This window comes from Grammomys surdaster, unplaced genomic scaffold (assembly GCF_004785775.1).
Source record: "Grammomys surdaster isolate TR1022 unplaced genomic scaffold, NIH_TR_1.0 193, whole genome shotgun sequence".
NCBI lineage: Eukaryota > Metazoa > Chordata > Mammalia > Rodentia > Muridae > Grammomys > Grammomys surdaster.
This window is the reverse complement of record NW_021604638.1, coordinates 10,862,767-10,885,798: the sequence shown is the minus strand read 5'-3', so window position 1 is coordinate 10,885,798 and position 23,032 is coordinate 10,862,767. Positions and strand designations below refer to the sequence as shown.

The window sequence follows — 23,032 nt, the reverse complement described above, 5'->3', positions numbered from 1 at the left end:
CACAGTGATAGAATCCACTACATACCTTTGGAAGGACTTGATGTATCAGTCCGCTTTCACTGGGCTATGCTGCAGTAGCAAAGGCTCCAAATTTCAGTGACTTATACCGAGGTCTAGTTCCTGCTCATATTCAACGTTATTTATGAGTCAGTGGGAGTCCTGTCTTAGGAATAACTCTGAGCCTGAGGTGAAGGAGCAAGTCCTGTGTGAGAAATGACACTCCAGTGGCTCTAGTGGCATCAGGAAGTAGGCAAGACGGCCATGGAGAGCGTTTCCGGCCACTGTACTTTTTGTATATTTCAAAGGTTAAAACAAAAGTGTAAGAGAAAAGAAGAAGAAAGAAATGTGGTAATAGATCCAGAGGATGGACAATCTTGGGGAGGCTTGGCCACACACACTGGAGAAAAAAAATTCATCTAGTCACTAAATGATTCATTATGACGAGGCAGTATGCAGCCCATCACAGCAGAGAGCCATACTGACTGTGAACTAGATTCCCTCCTGTCCCTTGTGGGGCTGGATTCATGGCATAACATATGCACCGCTCCTGTCACAGCAAGGTAAGGGTACTGAGTAGATTACAGCCACAATTACCAATGACACTGAGGTAGACACAGTCTTCCCAGTTCCCAGAAACTCCAAGCTCTGAGAACTGGGGCAATCTGCCAAAGGTTCCTCACCAAGAAAGTGGCAGAGGTGAGAGGCAAGCTCAGTCTGTGTAGAGTGCAAAGCAGCATCCATCACTAGATCCAGAAAGTCCACAAGTCCATAAAGTCATGGACAGACAAGCAAGCCATGGCGTATACGCACAATTAGATGATTACTCCACTATAAAAAGGAACAAAGAGCTTTATATGTTACGACATAAACCTTGACATTATGCTAAATAAAAGAAACCAATCTCTCTGTCTCTCTGTCTCTCTCTCTCATGCACACACACACACACACACACACACACACACACACACACACACACATTCAATGACTTGATTTACATAAGACACTGAAGCAAATCTATTGAAATAAAAAGACTACTTGTCCCTGGAAGCCTTGCAGGTGTGGCTGCTGTGTCATGTGTGCATCCGTGACAGGGGGGAGAGAGGCCATGTCTCTGCTCAGAGTTCTGATCTAGGAACATCTGAAACCTAATATCCTGTAGAGTGAGCCTGAGAAGACCACCAGTCCAGGTGCCGCACAGACCCCAACCGTTCCCAGGACTAGGAGTGAGTCACCTCAAAGAGCCCTGCCTGGAGCTGAGGGTCCTGAGAGAGACAGACGGCCCTTGCATGGGGCCACTCAGACAAGCCAGGTGAGGAGCTAGCCTAAGATGACAACCAGACTGTCAACACTGGTCCTGGACAGGGAGCTAGCCTGAGATGATGACCCACTGGGCACTGTGCAGGCCTGGGGGAATAGACCATGCCAGAGACGACCCTTGCTTGCTGCCATAATGCCTGAGTGGGGCACAGCACTCCTGAGACCACTCCTGAGATGACCTCAGGCACTCAGAGACCTGAGATAACCTGAGGCACCACTAAGAGGAGCAAGTCAGTGGTGGAGAAATGAGAGAGAAAGAGAAACAGAAGGATGTGGGCACAGTGAAGAGAGGCAGAACTGGAGACTCGGCAGCTGGGTCTGTTACCACCAAAGGCCAGGCAGATGTCCCTGGTCTGGGCTGCTTGCTCAGGAACATGTTGATGTCTGAGGACTGTGCAAAACTGTCCCCACCCCTCACTTTAGGCACCATGGGAGAGCTGGTCCTGGGGGCTTGAGAGCAGGGAAGCTAACTCCATCCCCTGGCCAGCTACGGTACTCAGGAGAGAAGACCCCTCCCCAACAACAGCCACTCCCATCCCAAACATTTGATTTTGTGATTGTGGGTGAGCCAGACTCCAAGGATACTAGGGTGGGGGAGTTGGCCCTATTACTCTTCTCCCGTTCCATTGTGTGGACAAGGGACAGATACCTCCCTCCTCCTCCCTTGCCCCTCACCACCTGTGGCAGACAGGAGACTTGGCCCTGGAGTCATGAGAGCAGGAGAGCCGTCCCCGCCCCTCACCAGCTGCAGCACTCAGGAGGGCAGGCTTCACACCTCACCTGGGCAGCACAGTAGAGCTGGCCCACATCCTGACCCTGGTGCCAGGGGCAGGGGCGAGCTGGCCTGAGGACATGAGCATGGGAGAGCTGGCCCTGCCGCTTTTTTTTCTTTTTGCTGTGAAGTGACATGGATGAGGGAGTGATGAGCCCCCCTCCCAACCCCTGCCTTACCACCTACAGCAGGCAGGAGAACTGGCCTGGAGGTCATCAGAGTGGAAGAGATGGCCCTGCCCCTCACCTGCTGTGTCACTTGGGAGCACAGGCCCTGCACCTTGCCTGGGCAGCACATAAAGCTGGCCCTGGATGTGGGGGTTGTGGGTGAGCAGGCTCAAGGGCGTGAGTGTAGGAGAGCCTGTGGGCTGACCAGCTCAGCTACCTCTCAGGCCCAGAGCCAGGACTTTGAGTTGGTCCACTCGAACATTTACACCATTAGTGAACTGCTGGAGTGCATGAAGGGGCCGGTCCTACAGAGCCAAAACTACAGGATCTTCACACCGAGTAACAACAGGCTATCCTGGAAGATCTCAGTGAGGTGCGGGTATCCATAGAGCAGCAGAAGCCAGAGGCCTCGTACCAGACCAAGTCATTGCAATGTTGCAAGCAAAGAAGTGTGGTTGTTTGGTTGTACTGTGACACACTACCGCTTCCACAGTGAAATCTTTTTCTCTGTTGGGGGAAGGTTACAAGGGTGGAGGATGATGGAGACGAGTGGGGTTGGGGGTGCATGATATTTAGTTCACAAAGAACCAATAAAAAGTTAAAAAAAAAAAAAGGTTAGTGTTTGCCAGGGCAGGAGTGAGGAAGGATGGAAAGTAGTCATGGATACAAAGTATCTTTAGGGGGTAACAAAAATATACACCTGGCTTGGGATGATAGTTGCATTTGTCGATATACTAAAACCCACAGAATTGTATCCTCTATAAGCCAAATAGGTGAACTATATAATATGTGGATTACATTCCAATAAGAGGTGTATGTGTGTCTCTGTGTGTGTGTCTGTGTGTGTGTGTCTGTGTGTGTAACATATCCATCCATATCATCTCATATCCCAGACCTGACTTTAATCCCATTCTACATTGAACCCACAAAGTCAAGGAGACGGTAGTTTAGGGTAGGGAAGGCCTCTGCAGGGATAGGGAACATTCTAGCTAAACAAGGAGCTAGTTTGGGAACCTTGCTGGACGCCAGGCAAACCTTCATCTCAGAATGTACTTGAACACCAACAGGAACCTGGAAACGAAAACACCATGACAAGGGTGGCCTGGACCAGCAGATTGTTCTTCAGTGTCACATCCCTGAGAGGAAGGACCAGGGGATCAGAAGATAAAGAGGACAGGAAAATTTGGGATCAGGAGGTTTTTGAACAAGCTGTCTTAAGGCCGAGCAAGTTTATTAAGAAGTGTGGCATCTTATATACGGTTTTCCTAAAGGGAAAAATGCAAGTGTCAGCAAAAACCCGCCACAATAGAACCGAGTCAGCAGGAAGCTAATCATGCAATGCTGCACAGGGAACACAGGAGTCTCTCAAGTGCTCCACAGACTGAGCACATGGTGGCCTTTGGGACTGAAAACCATCGTCCCTTGAGGGGAAGAGTTAGGTTCTCAGACTCCAAAGCCACAGCCTCCCCAAGGGCCTGGCCGCAAGCCATTACTGGCCTTGCCAAGCATGTACCTGACTTTAGGAATCAGGTTTCTCCGGTTTCTCCATACATCAGGGCCTCATGGAGAGTCCCAGAACAGCCTAGCCCTCAACAATGGGAACATGGACGTGGTGGAGGGTAGGATTGGGATGATGGAATCCCTTCCTCCCAAGCCCACCAAGACAAGCTGCTCGCCTTCTGTGTCATCTACACCTTTCTCAACTGACATACCTTAGAGCTGACCAGTTGGAACCAGCTGAAAGCACCGAGCAGCAGCACCCTTAAAAGCAATTCCACCCTGGCAAGCTGCCTTCAGCACTGGGAGCTATGAGAAATGGCAGCCTCCAGCAATAGATTTGCTGTTGATCTGCTCAGCCCCTTAGATCCCAAGATCAGTCTCTCTGTGAACTGCTCTGCAGGATAGCACTTCTGTGTGCCAGCTAATTCCTCCCAACAAGAAACTTCCAGCTTAATGCAGGCCAGGGCCTTCCCCACACACCCCAAGTTTAAACAATGATGTCTCTTGAACTGGCCTTAGCAGACCTGAAGAGCTGCTAGGCCCAGGTTGGCTGTGGCACCTGGTTCTTTTCATTCTCTCAAATGAGGGCAGGGACCACGCCTGCCTTAGAGCTGTACAGGTGCTTGGCAATCAGCAGTGCTTCACACAGAGGCTGTGCCCAGTGAGTTTTAGCCTGGTACCTCTCGGCAGGAATGTGCAAATGGTTGGGGCTGGGGTGGGGGGTGGGGGTGGGGTCTGGTTAAATGCAGGTTCTGACTTTGCAGATTTGGGGTGGTGGGAGCTGAAAGTCTGCCGTTCTGACAAGTCCTAGGTGAGGCTGCCGCTGTTGATTTGTGGCCCACATACTGAGTAGCAAGATTCCTCTCTTTTCTGACTTCATCACTTTTCTTGGTCTTGAAGGAGCCTCTTGAGAGCTGATGAATGCTATTCACTCCTCCCTTAGGAAACAACCTGCCAGACAGACAATGCACCGCAGAGATCTTCAGGACTTGTAAGTCTCGGGTTAAAAGCTGCTCTTCAGCACCTAGAAGCCTTGGATCTGAAGGGGGAAAAGAAGCAGCAGGGGCAGAGGGGGCAAGCCCTAGTGGGGACCCAGGCATGGTGGGTCTGGTGCCAGCTGTGGACGTTCCACGTGACAGCAGATAAATTTCCAACCCCTCTGGCAGATTGGTAATGATCAACATATTCTCATATTCTCTCTCTCTCTCTCTCTCTCTCTCTCTCTCTCTCTCTCTCTCTCTCTCTCTCTGGTAGCTGTTGCCTAAAATACCCCATGCTAAGAATTCTTACACTGTGTCTGGATTTAGAAAAAAAAAAAAAAGTGCCATGGTTGATTGGTGATGCCTGCCATGGTCCTGGGAAAGAGGGACTGGATTAACTGGTGATGTCTGCCAAGGTCCTAAGCCTAGAGGGCCTCTGGGACTTCCTGCCAGATGCCTGTCTCCCCCAGAGAGCCTTCCAGTGGTGACATCCATAGCTCATTTGAGTCACACTAGACTGGAGAGGGAGAGGATTAGGCTTGTCCTCTAAGATAACAGGCGGGTGATTGGATGATTCTTCAAGGTGTTGCCTTCTCCGATCTGTAGTCACACAGACCTCTTTAGGAAGAGGGAGCAGAATCCCCAAGTGGCAAAGGACAGGGTGCCCTTGTACTCTTATTCCTGGCTATTTTTAACTGCAAGGACACAGGTTCAGGTAGAAAGCTGAAATATAGAAGGGCCACCCAGCTCCCAAGGGATGGGATGCCACCGTCCTCCCACGGTTCCCAAGTGGCTGCATGGATAGCCAAGTGAGGCACCAGGCAACCTGCCAAGGGACAGGAGAGTTCTCACCTCCCATGACACTTCTCAATGGCTCTATCCCATGATTCCCCAGGTAGGGCCAGTCACCTGTCCTGGGTATATCTAAGTTCTGTCAGCTGGTCCCAGTCTCACCTTGCTTCTTCAGACACCAGATGCACACACATGTGTGCTCTTGTCCTGGAAGGAGAGGGGAGAGCACTGGCCAGGGCAGGTGAGTTGGGTGTGGGGAGAACACTGAGCATGGCAGCTGAGTTCCTGGGCCCTTCTAGTATGGGTAGAAGAGACAGCTACAGAAGGGCCAGCTACACGTGCTCCACCAGAGCCCTGTCTCAGCATCTGTATCCCAGGGGTCTCAATCGTACAGGTGTGCCCGAGCACACCCAACCCTGGAAGCTTAGGCTCACTGCTGCACTGGAAGCCTCTAGGGAAATAGCAGTTTGTTGACATACTACATTACAGACATCTGTGGAGTATAAGAGACCAAAGAATCCCACTTCGGACCAGACAAGAGCCATTCACGTGTTCATCCACTCCGGGGTTTTGGATGTTGGTGGTTTGTTTGTTTGTTCTTTTTGGGGGGTGGAGGGTTCAAGACAAAGTTTCTCCATGTAGCCCTGGATGGCCTTGAACTCACAGAAATCCGGCCCCCTCTGCTTCCCACATGCTGGGATTAAAGATGTGCACCACCACTGCCAGGCTATGAGGTATTTTCTAAACATGTTTTACATGGCAAGTACTATTTTGTTGTACTGAAATTCACATGGGCAACATAAGTCAGCAAACATTAGACATGGCAACTATCAGCGAGAGAACTCGTGTGCAGGGGGTGAAGGTGGGGGTTCTCTCATAGACGATCTGGTGGGCTTAGCATGCTAAGCTGGTAAAGAACTGAAGACAGAAACAGGGTGTGGCATCAGACACTTGAAATCCTAGCACTCGAGAGGCTGAGGTAGGATTGTCACATGTCAAGGCCAAACTGTGAGTTCAAGGCCAAACACAGTGAACTGAAGGGTAGCCTTAACTACGTAGCAAAATTCTGTCACCAAAAATTAAAAACAAAAATGAAAACTAAAGATACCTGAAGGGAGTAAAGGAATGAATGTGTGAATATCTCTCCAGGGAGAGGAACATAAAACCCATATCAGCTTTATGCATGGTTTGTGCAAAGAACAAGTTGAAGCTAGGGAGATGGCTCATTCTGTAAAGTGCTTGCCTGGCAAGCACAAGGACCAGGGTTCAATCCCCAAAACCCACACAAAAAGCCAAGTGTGGTAGCTTACACTTGTAACCCCAACTGGGGAGGGGGTGGCCCCTGGGTTATTACTGGCCAGCTCTAGGTCAAAGAGAGACCCTGTTTTACAAAGACTAAAACCAGGGTGGATGACCTCTGAAGAATAACAGCTAAGGTTGTCTTCTGACCTCTGTATGTGTGTGTGTGTGTGTGCGCACAAGTGGCTAGGAACATGCTGATCAAGGGGGAAAGATGAGATTGAGATGCAGGAAAGGGGATTGGAGGGATGTCTTCAGCAGTTCAGAGCACTTCCTGTTCTTGCAGAAGAGCTCAGTTTGGTTCCCAGCGCCCACATGAGGCAGCTCACAACTGCCTGGAACTCCAGGGGATCTGACACTCTCATCTGGTCTTTACAGGCACCTACACACATGTGCACACACCCCACACAGACACACAGAATTAAAAATAAAAGGACATTTTAAAGATGTAGGAAAGGTCAGAGAAGGGACAGTTTGGAAGACAGGCCCTTCTGTCTGAAGGCCTGACATACAGAGAGGATGATTCTGACAGTGACCGTGTGTGGATGACAGAAGCAGCCCTGCGCTCTCTGGGTCTTATGCCTGCTTCACAGACTGACACTCGACAGGTTTACACTGCCTGCACTCAGCAGAGTTATGGTAGACTTACCAGAAGCCTGGACACAAGCAAGCCCCTGTCTTCTTGTAACACACCCAGTCCCATTTCAAATAAACCAGAAGCACAGTTTCAGATCCTGATCCTTGTGGACTCCTTTGAAAATCTACTGAGGGTTGTCTTCCCCCAGAGAATAATTCCGATTTCCGATTTTCAAGGGGAAGAAAACGCTGCACACGATGATACCACTTCCGTGAAATTCAATGAGGTTCAAGGTTAGGAACTGAAAATAAGCATTCTATGAACACTGGGGCTTCCAGGTGTCAGGACTTATAGGAACTAGGTTGGCAAGTGAAGTAGGCCAGGAGCGGGGAAGTTGGGACAGAGAATGAAGGATTGGGAGAGAGGGAGGCATTGGTTAGGACTCCCTGCCAGCAGTGATCATGGATACAGTGTAACCATAGGTACATCTTAGGCTATGATACTTTTCCTAGTTTCCTTAGCGTTGTCTAAGGTTTCTTGGCCAGGGCAAGGGCTTTCTGTCCAGTAGACAGAGAGCAGGCCCAAAGCCCAGTTTCCCTAGAAGGAAATACAGTAGCAGACTTCTCACTTCCTTGGATAAGGAGGACACTGACAATGGGGGACATTTCAGAGCCAGCCAGCACCAGCCTTGAGCCTCAGAAATCTGAGAAAACATTAGACTTTGGCTTTGGCAGTGACTAAGAGTGGGGACGGGGCCCTGGACAGGGAACAAGGTCTTGGCTGCACCTGCAGCTGACAGAGCAGATCTGAGCCCAAGCTGACTGAATAACCAGGTATATGTGCTCCCCAGGGACCCTTTTTGCCTGCAAGATGCTCAAAGACATCATAATTAGGTCTTCAGGGGTGCATAAGAGAAGGTTCCTACCGCTGTTCCTGAACTGCTCATCACAGAAGAAGCCATGCAGGGCTAAGGCTGAAGAGGTCCCTGTACCCAGTACAAAGTGATCTACCAGCCCTCTTCCTTGCTCCCTCCCCATAGGAACTGTTGGGAGAATCAGATAAAGGTACAGAAAAGGAAAGAAGAGGAAGACCAAGGGCTCCCTTGGTTGAATGGACTTTATAACTCACTCCTTACCCCAACTTTTCTGACCTTCATTTCCCCCTACCGTATTTGTTTAGTTTGTTTTACAACACAGGGTCCCATGTATCCCAGGTTGGCCTTGAACCCTTGGTCCTCCTGCCTCCGTCTCCCAAGTTCTAGAGCCACAGCTGTGCACCTGGACATGACCTGTGTCTTCTCACTGTACCACCCCACCAGTGATGGCGACCACGATGCAGGGTTAACAAAGATGCAGGGTTAACAGCTATCTGGGGAGAACTTCCTCACAATGTGCCCATTACCCAGGGCAGGGCTAGTCACACACTCTGGGTGTTGATTTCACCACACAAAGTCCTCCATCATAGTAATGACAAGATGGGGTTTTGCTCATACACACTCATTTCATCCTTCCAGGGGCCCGACTGTAAGAGCCATTATGTGCTCAGCTTACTCATATAGAAACTGAGACACAAGGAGGTTAAAGACACAGCCTACAGAGTGGATGATGATGGTGATGATGATGGTGGTGATGGTGATGGTGGTGATGATGAAGGGGATGGTTGAACTCAGGTCTGACTGCATTTGAAATCCATTTTTTTGCTCCTCCCAATAGTTATTTTGTAGATAACGAAAACGTTTCCGCTATACACTATACATGCGGGATTATCCATGCCATCACTGTGTTAGGGCTGATGGTGAAGGTGACTTTGGATACAAGAGGAAGCTGCCTGTTGATCGAGCAGGAGGAGCCCAAAGAGGCTATGAACTCCGTCCCTGTCACTAGAGGCACCCAAGAGAGACTATGCCTCCATTCGTGGGGGAAATTGGGGACTGAGCTACAGTTCCCAGATGGAGACTGGACAGCACACTGAATCCCTAATGGCTGGCCACACGCATGACCAGGGGAGTCTGTGAGGTAGTGAATTCGAAGGCTTCATGAAGATACTTGGGTGTCTAGGCTGAGCTGGGAATCCAGAGAATCAAGGACTCAAGGATCATCAGTAAAAGGGGGGAGGCATCCCCCTTACTCAAGACTCCTGAAGCTTTGTGAGCCACAGCACACAGGGCTCACTCTTACTCTGTATAGTTTGCTTAGCAACAGGGAAGGCTGGATGTGTACAGGACTGTGTCCAGCATGGTCACCCCGGTCTGCTTCCTCCCTAGGCTCCTCCAGGAAGCCTCTTTTACTTCCCAAAGCCAAAGAGCCTCTCACTGAGCTTTTACTCCAGAAAAGTCTTTCCTGTAGACCACTGTCTACACCTACCTGCCTCCCGCCCTGGAAGACTGAGACAGGGCTAACTTCACAAGCCTGAGCACCCAGCCAGAGGGCGTGGTCCTGTGTAGATGCTCACCAACTCCTCACAAACAGGGCCTGCTCTGCTCTATGCAGGACAGACAGGAGGTGGCAAGGAGCGAAGCCACTGCAGGGAGGAAGTAATCCAGGTCACCAGGTTGGGAGGAGACAACCTACAAATGCTTCCTGCCGCTCTGAAGTAGAGGCTGGGGCTATTTATAGCTCACAAGCCTTCTGCTTCTTGCATTGAAATGCAGGGCCAGGCATGGAATAAAATGCTGGGGAGGTCTGTCAGTTTTAAACTTTATTTACTGATTGAATTTTACAAGAAGAAGGACTGGAAAGCCAGAGATAGATACACACCACGGCCCTTCTAGCTGAGCGGCAGGTGCTATGCTGTCCTCCATACAGCCTGGCCAAACTCATGACCAACAGCAGAAGGGCACTCAGTTCTAGACCTGACCTTAGAAATCCGAGTGACACTAGCCAATGAAGTTCCTTTTGAGGAGATTTTCGAATGACGGGGGCTTAGTGTCATAACACAACCATGCTTTAGTTTAAATAAGTCTCCCTGTGGACATGCATGTGACCTCTCTGTCTCTGTCTCTCTCTATCTCTGCCTCTCTTTGTCTCTGTCTCTCCCTCCCCCTTCTGAAAACAGCCCCAGTGCACCCTACTTTTTTCTCCTTTTGGAGGAAAAGATTAGGATTTCCATCACTTTGTGTTGTGGGTGTGTGTACCCATGTTGGAGCATGGGTGGGTGTGTGTGTGTGTGTGTGTATGTGTGTGTCCTCGCACACTTGCAAGGACATGAATGTGAATATGTAAATCAGGAGGCCTAAGGAATCTGCACGTCTCTGCTTCCTCAGTGCACAGGAGACCACACCTAGCTAAAAAAATAAAAATAAATAAATAAATAAATGAATGAATGAATAAAATAAAACGTGTTTTCTGGGGCTTAAACTCAGCCCTGGGATTGCTTTTATTTTATTATTTTTATTTTCTTTTTCTGTGTTTTCTTCAAGTTGCCACTATGGCTACACCCTGTGTAACTTAAACATGTGAGCCCCGGGGAAGCCAGCACGATTGCTTATCTGCTCGATATGCAGCTTGGACACTGAGAACAACAGGACCTTCTGAGGTCTTTCCTGGGACCACACATGGAAGCACACACGCCACCTCAGCACAGCATCTGGCACTCTGCAGTGTGTGTGCAGGAAACGGCAGCTGGAATGGTACATGAGTTTGTAACTAGTGTCAAGGGTAAACTGTGGAGCTGGGAGACAGCCATGAAGAGCTTACTCTGCAAGCATGAGGTTCTGAGTCTGACGGAGTGAAAGCCAGATGTGGTGGTGCACACTCGAAACCTCAGTGCTGGGGAGGCAGACCCAGGGTGTCTAGTCAAGTCAGTGAGGGCTAGGTCCGTGTAGAGAACCTGCCTCAAAAAACAGGTCTGGAGGAAAAAAATGAAGAAGACATCTGACAGCAACTCTGGCCTCTATGTTCATAAGCAGGGTCTGGCACTACTATTACTACTACTATACACACACACACACACACACACACTCGCACATACACACTCACACACATGCACTATCACATACACAACTATACTTACACATTCATAAACACATACACTCACACACACTCACACACACACACACATACACACACACACTCACACATACACACTCACACACATGCACTATCACATACACAACTATACTTACACATTCATACACACATACTCTCACACACACTCATACACACACACACACACACACACACACACACAGAGACACACACAGAGTTAAAATGATAAATGGCAACTCTGCTTTCCCAAGAATGAAAGGTCCCCTATGCTAGGACAGGATCACAGCCCAGGGTGCTCAGAGCCAAGATCCAACCCAACCTGTGGGAAATGTGTATGTGACTGCCTCTTCTCTCCATCCACACTCTCTGGCTTTCAGGATGGTGAAGGCGGAGGTTAAGTCCAAAGCTAACAATGTAATTCTGATCTCCAAGAAGGGTGTTACTGGGAAAAACTCCAGGGCCTTTTCCAACCCACCTGCCCCACCCCTCTTTCCCTGTATCCACTTTCTACTGCTCTCAGGAGACATAAACAATATATCGGCTTTGTTCCCAGAACGCTCATCCTGTGGCCTGGCACCCTGAAAGTAAGCAGCATCTTATGAACTACAGAAGTTCTCAGCATCCTAAGCTCACCAGAGTGTCATCTAGCGCCTGGCTGTTGTCTTTGCCCTAGGTACAGAAAGGTCCTAGCTCCACAACAACATCCCCTCAGGATGCAGCACGCAGGAAATAGTGCCCGTGACTATTTGCCGACTCCATCAATGAAAGGTGACCTGGGTGGGAACCATAGAACCCACATGATGGAAAGAGAGAGCCAACTCCTGTAAGCTGTCCTCTGACATTCATGGGCACACTGTGCCACGCCCTGCTCCTACACACGGGGTCAGCTAATAAATGTAAAAAACAAAGGCTTTTTTTTAAATGAAGGGTGGTATGGGACAGTGGTTAGACTGAGGGACTCCAGGACCAGGAAGATCTGGATTTGAAATTACCACCAAACAATCCTGGGCCAAATTGGAACCTGTCCTTTCTGTTCCTCAGTTTCTCCATCTGAGCAATAGCTGTGACACTGTACTCCCCTCCCCATCTGATACCTCAATCGGATAACGGAGGTGAAGTGCTTGGTGGACCTGGTAGACGGGGCACACACCTCCTGTTTGGACAAGGATGACATCAACAATGGGAACAGCTCAGAATCCCAGAATCTCAGCACTTTCCCTTTGAGTCCTGATTTGGGCTCTTCCCTGGCTCTGATCTGAGGGGTGCTGGGAACTCTCTGGCCAGCTGTGCCCTGAACAAAGGTGCCTAGGTGAGGGTGCCGGCAGCAGAGGAGCAGCTGTTGCCCACTGAACGTATCCTGTTGATACTGGACACTGGAGGGTGGGGGGAGGTGGGGGGAGTGTCGTCGTTCTCCAACTCACCCTCCTGGAGAAGGAATCTCAGGGTGTGGGAAGACATACTTTTTCTGATCTAAGCCAGGTTCCTGCACCTGAGCCCATGGTGTGGACCAAGAAGCTGGAAGGGCCAAGACACTATCTCACTTAGTTCCAAAGATGATGTAAAGGCTCCAATATGTAGGGCTCTGGCAGGAATACAAACGAGGCTCTCATACTTATTCTAAATATTTAACAGTTATAAATCAGGGCTATTAAATAAAATATGTCCCCTCCTTCTATTCTGAGAAATACATCTTCATAATGACATAATGACCTTGAAGGCCGGGGGCGGGGAGGTTCAAATTTAGAATCCCCAGAGTCCCGATGCTGACCACCAAGTGAGGAGGGTGAGGGATGTTAGCCATAGCCCCGCCCCTGGTCTCCACGCCCAGCCCCCACTGCACACCTGTGTGCTGTCCACACCTGCACAAAGGTTCAAGGCCACCCGCAACTGACAAGTTTAACAACGTTATTTGTAGCTCAGGAGGTGCTCCCGTTTGCTGGGAGGCAGTGATAATTAACCCTACCCACATGGTGCCCATTGCCTAGCTAACTCATTCAAGCCCCTCAGTCAGACAAACACAGGGAAGGGCTCTGGTTATACCCACTGGCTCACGGCCGTTTGAGTAGGGAATTCTGGGGTCCCCAGACCTGAGACTTGACCTGTCATGAGCGGGACAAATGGCATATTCCCGTCCAGGTTCCTCATACCTAAGTGTGAGGTAGGGTAGGGCTTTGATGGAGGAGCAGACAGGGGCAACCGTGAAAAATGGGGACCAAGGCAGCAGTGAGGAAGCCAGCAGCCACCTGCAGGTCACTGGAATGGTGGCTGATCTCTTTGACACTGTGGCTCAATTTTTACCAAAGTCTTTTACAAATCTAGAGATTTGACAACTCCTGGGGATCTGCAGGTCTGGCCTGATTTTGAGCCTTCTCGGGGACTGGAGACATACAGCTGGGGTCAACCCCACCAGCCTCAACCTTTAATGAAAGAAAAGTTCTTTTTAATTTTTTTTATTATTTTAATTTTTATTTTTTAAAAAAAAGACTTAGACAGTCACCTCTGGAGAGAAATTATGGGTTTCAAGAGCTCTTGACAAAGAACCCCGTTCCAGAGATGTAAAGCCGGCGTTTTAAATTTGGTTCTTATTCACTGCTGGAAAGCATTAGAACGAAGATTACAAATTTAATAATGTAACACGGCAGGAACTGGCCCGGCCTCGGCTCTGCGAGAGTAATTTGTTTCTGCCTTCCAGCCGGCACTTCCCTGCCTCTGAATATCACCAGATCAGCCTGGTGACACACTCCTGACTTTTCTCTGGTGCTCTGCCCCACGCAGCAGCCTGGACATCGGCCCATCACAGGCCTGGCCGAGGGCCCACGCTGGGATCGAGAGGTATATATGAGGAGAACCACTGTGTGCAAAGGAGGCCTACCCTGACCTCTGTCTCCATTCCTCCCCATGAAGCCAAAGAGGTCTTTGAAGATGTGCAGACCCCAAGTCTGAGTGTCAGATCCCATACCCGCTAAAGTCAACAGGCTCCAACTGCCTATCAGTTAGGGTACAAGATTTAACAGTGAAGTACGATCCAAAGCTACCCCATCAACCACACAGTCCTTAATTTGGGCTTTCAAAAAGGCCAAGTCCTTTCCTACCTTAGAGCCCTTGACAGCTACTGACAACAGCAAGAACTAATATTTCTTGAGTACCATGTCTCAGGCACTGGGTGAGGGCCCCTCTCTCCTAACCCCTAACCTAATGGCAACAAAGCCAGAGCCAGGCAATGGACAGGGGTTCTGCCTCTAGGCCCTGCTGTGTGATCCTGAATGGCTCTTTTGCAAATAGTTAATATTGTCAGTTGCCAGTGGGAGCCTGTCTCCTGACTCTTGAGTCCTGAAGCCCTAGGTTTTACCATGCCCCATGTATTGGAAAACGTTTGAAAGACACAAACTGATGAGCAAAATCTACCATAATTCTATCATGGACCGACCTCAAGTTACTTATTTCTATGTGTGTGTGAGCACCTGGGAGAGACAGAGGGACAGAGACGGAGTGGGATGGGCAGGATAACCTCACGGACTATGAGAATCCAGGGCTCCACTTGTATCTCCATGGCTGTCTACCAGAGCTTGGCACAGTGGCTTCCTGCCCACTCTCACCCTCTGCCTCCTGCACAAGGTCTACTGTACTCATCCCTCCCTCCCATCAGTTAGCTCTCCCCTCTGCCCTTCCTGGGGCCAGGTCCCTTACCATGGCCTTTCCTGGCATGCTGCCTTATAGGGTGCTTACCACGGGGGTGACGGAACTATCTGTTGTTCCTTTGGGTTATCCAATAACAACCTTCCCCACCCCATGTCCCTGACTAAGAACTCCATGAAGACAGCGAGAGGAAGCTTGTCTTGGGTCCCTAGAACAGGGCCGGGCAACAGCAACCAAGGGAGAAAGGGACGAATGAAGAGCTGGGAAAGAAGAGAGGCTAGGAACGGCCTGTCCTAAACCAGTGCCCCCGGGTGGGACACAGGTTCACACAAGTCCCAGGAGAAAGTAAAAAGCAAGGGATCATGGGAACTCACGGGACAAGTGGAGGATTCCAGCAGTGCTTCCCAGAGGAGGGAGAGGCAGCCCAGAGAAGGACAGCCCTACAAGGGGCAGATGTACAAAGCTAGAGGGAGAGCATCAGTAAGGGCTGGAATAGAGCTCATTGGCAAAGCACTTACTTAACATGTCCATCCAGAGTGTGGCAAGCAATAGAACAGCATCAGGTACAGAGAAGCCATGTTGAGCCAGGAGGCATCAAATGCTTGCTAAAGGCAGAAATGTCCAGTCAAGTAATCTGGCCCTGTCCTGTCTCCATCCTTCAGCCTTCTCTCCAGTGGCTTCTCTTCTAGTGGTCAAGCAAGCCACACTCCAAGCTACAGTGAGCTGTTGCCAATCCCCCAATTCACAACCTCTCTTAGCAGCACCTGCATTTCTTTGCCTATGAAGAAAGTTGTCGTCCCTGCAACCTCATTCTGCTAGAAATGATGGCTATATCCACTCTGGGTGCCCACCCCAGCTCTCTGTCATTACTACGGAAGCTGACACATAAACAATCCAGCTCCTTTGTTCTGGGTAGATAATTCAAGTGTATTTCTATCCTACAAATTCAAGTGTGTTTACAATCCTAGGGGTTCTCAAGCTGTAGCCATTAGACAAAGTTCACTTGTCAATAAAGGTTTTTTTAGGATCTAGTCTCTGTTCATTTACATACATACAGTCTGTGAGGCCGAAAAGTTGTGACAGAGATCCAGGACCCACAAAGACCAAAATATATGCTGTCTGGGCTCTCTCAGAGCAGTCATACACGAGCCAGTCTCCCCAAAGTCTCCAGGAAGGCTCACTTCCAGTGTCCCTCACTCAGAGGTCCCCAGCCTAAAGATGTGCAGTGTCCTGGATACCTTCCTGCTTCCCTTCCTCACCTCTCTCTTGAGCATCTGGCCACTTTTATAAACTATATGAACAATACACAATCACTATTAGACTTTCAGGGAAAAACTCAGCAGCTTCAAGAGGCATCTCTGCTGCTTAAAGTTCAATCCCAATCTCAGAGTTTACACGTGAGGAAACCCAAACATGGACAGCAGGGTGATGCTGTTGTCCCCCTTCTGCAGAGGACCTGTAAACAGAGACCATTCCCTGTGCATACATTGTTTCTTCCACAAGCCTGGGGACCATCAGAGTTTCTCTGCTACTCTACCATTGGCCAACTAGAGCCAAGTTCTGGGCTCATGTGGCATCTTGAACTCACAGGGTCTCCGCCACTTGACAGCCACACATGGAAACCAAGGTTGAAGAGGAGAGTGGTATGCCCCAGAGTCATGCAACCAGCAAACTGGCAGAAATGAGATCTCAAATCAGATCACCCTGTGACAAACCAGCCCCTGCCCACCACTCCAAATTGGGCCAACACTCCGTGGGGTTCTGGGATATGGAATGGATTAAAATCCTTTCATCAGGGTCTGGTGAGATGGCTCAGCAGTTAAGAGCACTGACTGTTCTTCTGGAGGTCATGAGTTCAAATCCCAGCAACCACATGGTAGTTCACAACCATCCGTAATGAGATCTGATGCCCTCTTATGGGGTGTCTTCCCGAGAGGGAGAAGGGAAGGGGGAAAAAGTCATCATAGAGGACTCTATCTGGAAGACACAAAGTGGTAATCAAGGCAGATGTCCTTCAAGGTGCCACTGGGAAAGAAGCCCTGAGAAGCCCCAGGTACACACATATGTTCCAGAAGAATTAGAAATGCCACGAAGAATGCAGGAGTAACCACAAAGCTGGGTTCAGGCTTAGACAATGAGTCTTGCCCTGGTTTTCATGAAGTGAATGACCCTGGCTAAAACAGGGTCAAACCAGAGATGCATCTCATGCATAGGCCTCTTGAAATAATCAGGCCCACTTCACGGAACTACGGACCGGGGCATGCCACTGCCAAGGCATGGTGCAGCACAGAGCTGGGCTCCCCTGTCCTCCCTACTCTAGTCAGAGGTTCCCTGACAGCAAATGCCAGTGCCCTCAACAGACCCTTTTACCAAGGAGGACCCTCCTCCCGCCAAGTAGCTGTTCTATCTTTGAAGACACACTTTTGGCTGGTGAGAGCTGCCTGGCCCTGGAAGGCCTTGGCCTTCTCCACAGCTAGAGGACTATTGACACGGGAGATCAGAAGGCTGGTTTACGATGGTACCACTCACAGCACAAGCCGCTGAATATCCACGGTGGCTCCTGTGTTCCTTGACCACCCAAATCCCTCTCCATTGTTTCTACTCCTACTGCTGGACAAACCTAAAGCTCAGGCTAAGTCATGAAGTAGAAGAGAGAGCTTGTGCAGCTCCATGTTGAGTTTGTGTGACCTTCACACTGCCTTCTACCTCAAACCTCCAGAACCCTGAGCAGCATCTACGTTGCAAGAGACTCCCAGTTCATCACCCAGTTTGAAGGTCCCCCCGTTTCCAACACTGATATACAGCTTTCTGGGGCCAGGGGGGTTGAGGGTGGCCTAGCCTGGGCTGGATGGGCCCCCAGAGACTCCTGGTCCAGCATGGTCTTGGGCCCAGTCACATGAAAGATGTTTCTCAAGACATGTGCTGAGAAACTAATTAATTTTCATGGCAGGTCCCAATTAGTGACACATCCTCCCACCCGGGCCCAGGGTGACTGCAAGTGGCATTTTCCAGGGACAGTGAGTGCTGGAGATGTATGGTACAGCCTTGAAGCCTCAGGGCCAGCGGGATTCATCCATCATAGCACATGGCACATCTGGGGTCAGAGAAGGCTCTGAGTCACGAGTGTGGGAACGCTGGTGCTTTCTCTGGCTTTCTTGGCTGCCTGCTGTGAGGCTTTGGACAAATGAAAGTGCCTCTCTGGTCTTCAAGATAGCCAGTCAATCTCAGGGCTTAAAAACGCTATAATATGCCAGGCAGTGGTGGCGCACTCCTTTAATCCCAGCACTTGGGAGGCAGAGGCAGGTGGATTTCTGAGTTCGAGGCCAGCCTGGTCTACAGAGTGAGTTCCAGGACAGCTAGGGCTACACAGAGAAACCCTGTCTCGAGAAAACCAAAACAAACAAACAAACAAAAAAAAAACGCTGTAATATTAAGCGCTGGCATGCTTTACTTTTGGTGTGTGTGCCAGGCTCTTTATAAAGCAATTGACAAATTGATTCATTTAATCCTCATGACACATTTGTGGTGGAAAGGGACTCTGATAAACCCATCTTACAGATGGCTCAGAGTGGTTATGGAACTTGCCCATGGACACTCAATCAACACAAGGCAGAGGCAGGATTCAAACCCACACCTTTTGATTGTGAAGTCTGACTCATACCTGTGTCCTTCTAGCCACCCAGGACCACCCATACAGCCCTCACAGAAGACTCAGAAACAGACAGCACCTTAAGCACTTTACATCATTTTGATAACAGAGTAAGGGAACACTGGAAACCTTAAAGACTACCATGGTGACCTAGGCGGCGGTGGCACATGCCTTCAACCCCAGGACTTGGCAGGCAGAGGCAGCAGGTGTAGCTCTTGAACTCAGGTTCAAGGCCAGCCTGATCTACACAGCTAATTCCAGGACAACCAAAGCTACACTGAGAAACTCTGTCTCTGAAGAAAAAATAAAGCAGACTGTCATGGCAGCCATGGGAGTGGGCCTATGCAGCAGCAGCAGGAGGTGGGTGGACAGTTTCTCTGATGTCCTTTGGGGCTATTCCACTCTTTCCAACACAGATGTTTTTATCACAAGAGCAACAGACCCATTTGTGAAGTCTGGGACCAGAGCTCATATCTGGAAGTCAGCAGGAAGATTCGATGATGGGGTGTCCAGGACACTTCTCGGGGGATCTTTATACAATAAATTCTAGATTCTGCATATGCATACACTAATATCCAAAATCCTTATTTCAAAAACAAATTTCTTTGAGACAGGGTTTCACTGTGTAATCCTGGTTATCCTGGAATTTGTTCTGTAGACCAAGCTGACCTTGAACTCAGAGATTCCCCCCTCTGCTTTCTGAGTGCTTATTTTTAAAATTATTCAGTGACCCATCCACCAAAGATCAGCTAAAGAGGACCTCTGAATGAAGGGACTTAGGGTAGTCGTGAAGTGAAGTGGGAAGTGAGGACTTTTTTTTTTTTTCCTAGAAGGCTCCGCCTGCATCTGAACCAAACCCAACATACTCTTGTCTGGAAGACAGGGACACTGAGTCTTGGGGGCACCTTGGGAGATGGCTCAGTAAACCAACTGCTGTCTAAAGACCTGAGTCTAACCCCTAAACACCCATAAAGTCGTGGGTGTGATGGTAAACCCTTGGAATCCCTGTACCTCCCCAGTACTGGGAGGTAGAGATCGGTAGGTCTCTGAGGCTCACTGGCCGGACAGTCTAGAGTAACTGTAAAGCTCCAGGCTACAGAGAGGCTCTGGCTTAAAAAGATGGCTGGTTCCCAGAGAATAATAACCGAGGTTGTCCTCTGGCTTCCAGAGCAATATGCATACATGTGCACATGCACATGCATCCACGTGAACACACGCACGCATGCACGCATGCACACACGAGACCAGAGGAGACACCAAGACTCATATTCACTGCCATGCAGACTTTTCCTCTCTGACCCCTAAGGCAGCCTCCAAGACTCCAGGCCCAGGCACCCCGGCCCCAGCCTGTGGCCATGCAAGCCTGTCACCTCATTCCAGGGAGTCTACAATGACAGGAAAGGCAGCAGCTCCCAGTTCTCCACGTGAGGCACAGACAGCCTCACATTCTCACAGGAGCTCTATTTTGTGCTGTATTTTTGTAACACACAAAGCTGAGGCCCAGACCAGTTCGCTACAATGGACTCACAGCAGCAGGGTACACCCAGGTCACTGCTAGCCCAAGCCATCCCACCAAGAGTGCACCCCCATCCACTTAGGTCACACCCCACCAGCAAATTAGCTCTAGGCACCTTGCCTTGTCTTCTTATTTTGAGTTTTCTTTGGGCCAGATAAGAAATTTATTACTCTACAAGGTCCACCTCCTGCTAAACCTTCCCTAGAAACTAGCCAGCCTGTCTCAGAAGCATCTCAATAAACTGACTCAGCCCGTCCATTGGCAGCTCTTTCCAGCAGTATGCTTTCTACATCCATGATCCCTCTGACTTACTTCTTCCTAGTCGAGGCCTTGCACACATGGCCCTGCCTACTTTTCATCAATGCAGGAGAGGACAGTGCTCTGTTCTGTCCGGTAAAAGACATTGGACCTGGAGCTTCTGAGATCCCAAGGTGGCCTGTGTCCAGCCCTTGGTTTGTTGCATCTTCTACGACACATTGGCCTATTCATTACTTATTCACATGGCTTCTCAGAGGATGCCAGGAGCTCACTGTAAGCCTCACACAGCTGAGGTTTTTCTGGATCAGAGACCATGAAGAAACCAGAGTGTCTACAGACAACAGACAGCACTGAAGCCTGAGACACGAGAGGTGCATTTAAGGGACTTTCATCTGAACTGAGGGGATGACTCAGTTGCTAAAGTCCTTGCTACAAAAGTATGAGAACCTAAGTTTGTTCCCCGAACCTACATTTAAAAGCCACATATGGAAGGCATGTTTATAATCTCAGGGCTGGGAAAGTGGAGGCAGGCAGTCCAGTGGCTGGCTAACCTAGCATACTTGGTGAGTTCCAAGTCACTGAGAGACCCTGTCTCAAAAAATAAGGTTGACTGAGCCTGAGTAATGACACCGGGGCGTGACCTCTGTCCTCTACACACTCACGCACATGTACACATGAAACTTCAGAAAGATACATACATGGAGGAGGAGGGGCAGAGACAGACAGCAAGGGAGAGGAAGAGGGAGAGAGTAGGGAGAGAACTGGTGTGTCCCAGAATCAGGGTGTGTGTATATAGTCTGCCTGTGAACAGACCTATGAAATGCTGGGGCTCACTGCTCAAATAGATGGGACAGCCATAGCAGCCACCACTGGCTACAACGTACTGTAAACTGGGTATTAGACACACAATCTCTTTGACCCCAGTCACTGAGGCCACAACCCTGCACATCCAGCTCTGGAGACATAAATTACATAATTTGTCCCTCAAGGCAATCTTTGAGGTGTGGTCTATGGTCATGGCCCATTTTACAGAGGAGGAAGCTAAGTGCAGAAAGGCAAAGTAGCTTGCCCCAGAGTCTCCCAAGCTCAGTGCAAGTTAGAAGTAGGGCGGAAGCAAGCTTCTGCAGACCCCACACGTCGCTCTCTGGAAGAGAGCAAGCAGGGTGAGCAGGAAAGAGCCTGGCCCGACTTCACAGTATCTTCCAGCTTCAGCATCAAAACCTCCATGCTGTGTACTCAGCCACGGCCACCCGTTTCCAAAGATAGGGATAAGGATGAGTTCTTAGTCTTCATGGTGCCTCTACTCACATGGGGGCCTTTCCTTCCCCACTCTGGACCCCAGTTCCCCAACCAGACCAGTCACTCCTGACCAGGCTGTGATGATATGACTCCTCACTCAAACCAACCTACTTCTGTTCCCCAAAGCCCCACTGACCTCAGGACCTTTACCCTGGAACACGTGGAAGAACCTCCTGTCTCCCCATGGCTGGGCTCTTTGTCATTTCAGCTTCAACTCTACTGCCCCTGCTTCAGCTTTCCCTGGCTACTTGATGCCATCTCCTCTCTCGACACTTGACACAATCTGAAAATATATATTTTTTAATCGATTACATATTTACTGTCTATATGCCTCAGACCAGGACACAGCACCATGAGAGCAGAAACAAAGTCTGACCTGTTCCCCAGTGTATCTCCAGCACCTAGAATGGAGTTTGGCACTGAATAACTTAATGAATAAATGCCAGAAAAGAAGATCTAGACTCGAGAGCCAAAATTCTGGACCATACGACCTTGGCCAGCCATCCTGCCCCTCTGAGCCTCAGTTTCCCTTTTTGCCTCCTGAGGAAAATGGAGGCAACACTACACTCCAATGGCCCTCCCAGGACATCTTGTCTTAGAAAGCCAGATCTGGAACCCACCCAGCTTGGTCCATCCAAAGCAGGCAGCTAGCCAGGGTCCGGGCAGTGGCTACCCTGTCCCCACCTCCACCTGTGTCGCTGCCCAGCCACCCAGCCCTCTCACTCCCCCACCTCAGAAACTGTTAATGAAGTGCGCACTGCTCAACGCGGCTACAATTACGGGGTCTAAGAATAAGGCGCTGACATCAGCCTCGTCAGTTTCCAAGTGAATCAGAAGGGGAGGGGGGAGGAAGGAGGAGGGGAGTGGTGCTCCAGAGCTGTCAAGTAGAAATAGCACAGCGTTAAATATAATCCAGTCCTGGCCTACATCATTCTGCAGAGGCAGGTGATGGCTGGGCCCTCAGGGCCAGGGCAGACAACTGGATCCTTCAAGGAGGTCAGCACAGCCACAGCGCTGCTGGCCAACTGATGGGGACCATCCAGGAATGGTGGCCTGGAGCAGCCTGCCAGTCCCTGGGGTGTTTATATAAGCCACATAGACACTTGCACCCTGGCCTTTGTCATTTGCTGTTGTCACAGCCCCTTCCTACACAGAAGGAATTCGTCTCCAGTACTAAAAGGTAGCTTCTGGGGATGTATGGTCGGGCTAGGATCACTACCCACAGATGGCTCCAGCTGAGTAGGATTCGGCATCTGTAAAATGGGCATACGTGTAGCAGCAGCC

General features: G+C 49.8%; 1 protein-coding gene and 1 non-coding gene across 3 annotated transcripts in view; one reads left to right on the top strand and one right to left on the bottom strand.

Annotated features, from left to right (window-relative positions):
- The window catches only part of Rims4 (regulating synaptic membrane exocytosis 4), a 58,169-nt gene that overhangs the window by 29,116 nt on the left and 6,021 nt on the right, over positions 1–23,032 (bottom strand). The window lies entirely within an intron of this gene.
- LOC114623113 lies at positions 1,035–1,160 on the top strand. Its single transcript, XR_003711714.1, has one exon. It is a non-coding gene; the product is annotated as a small nucleolar RNA SNORA17 (small nucleolar RNA).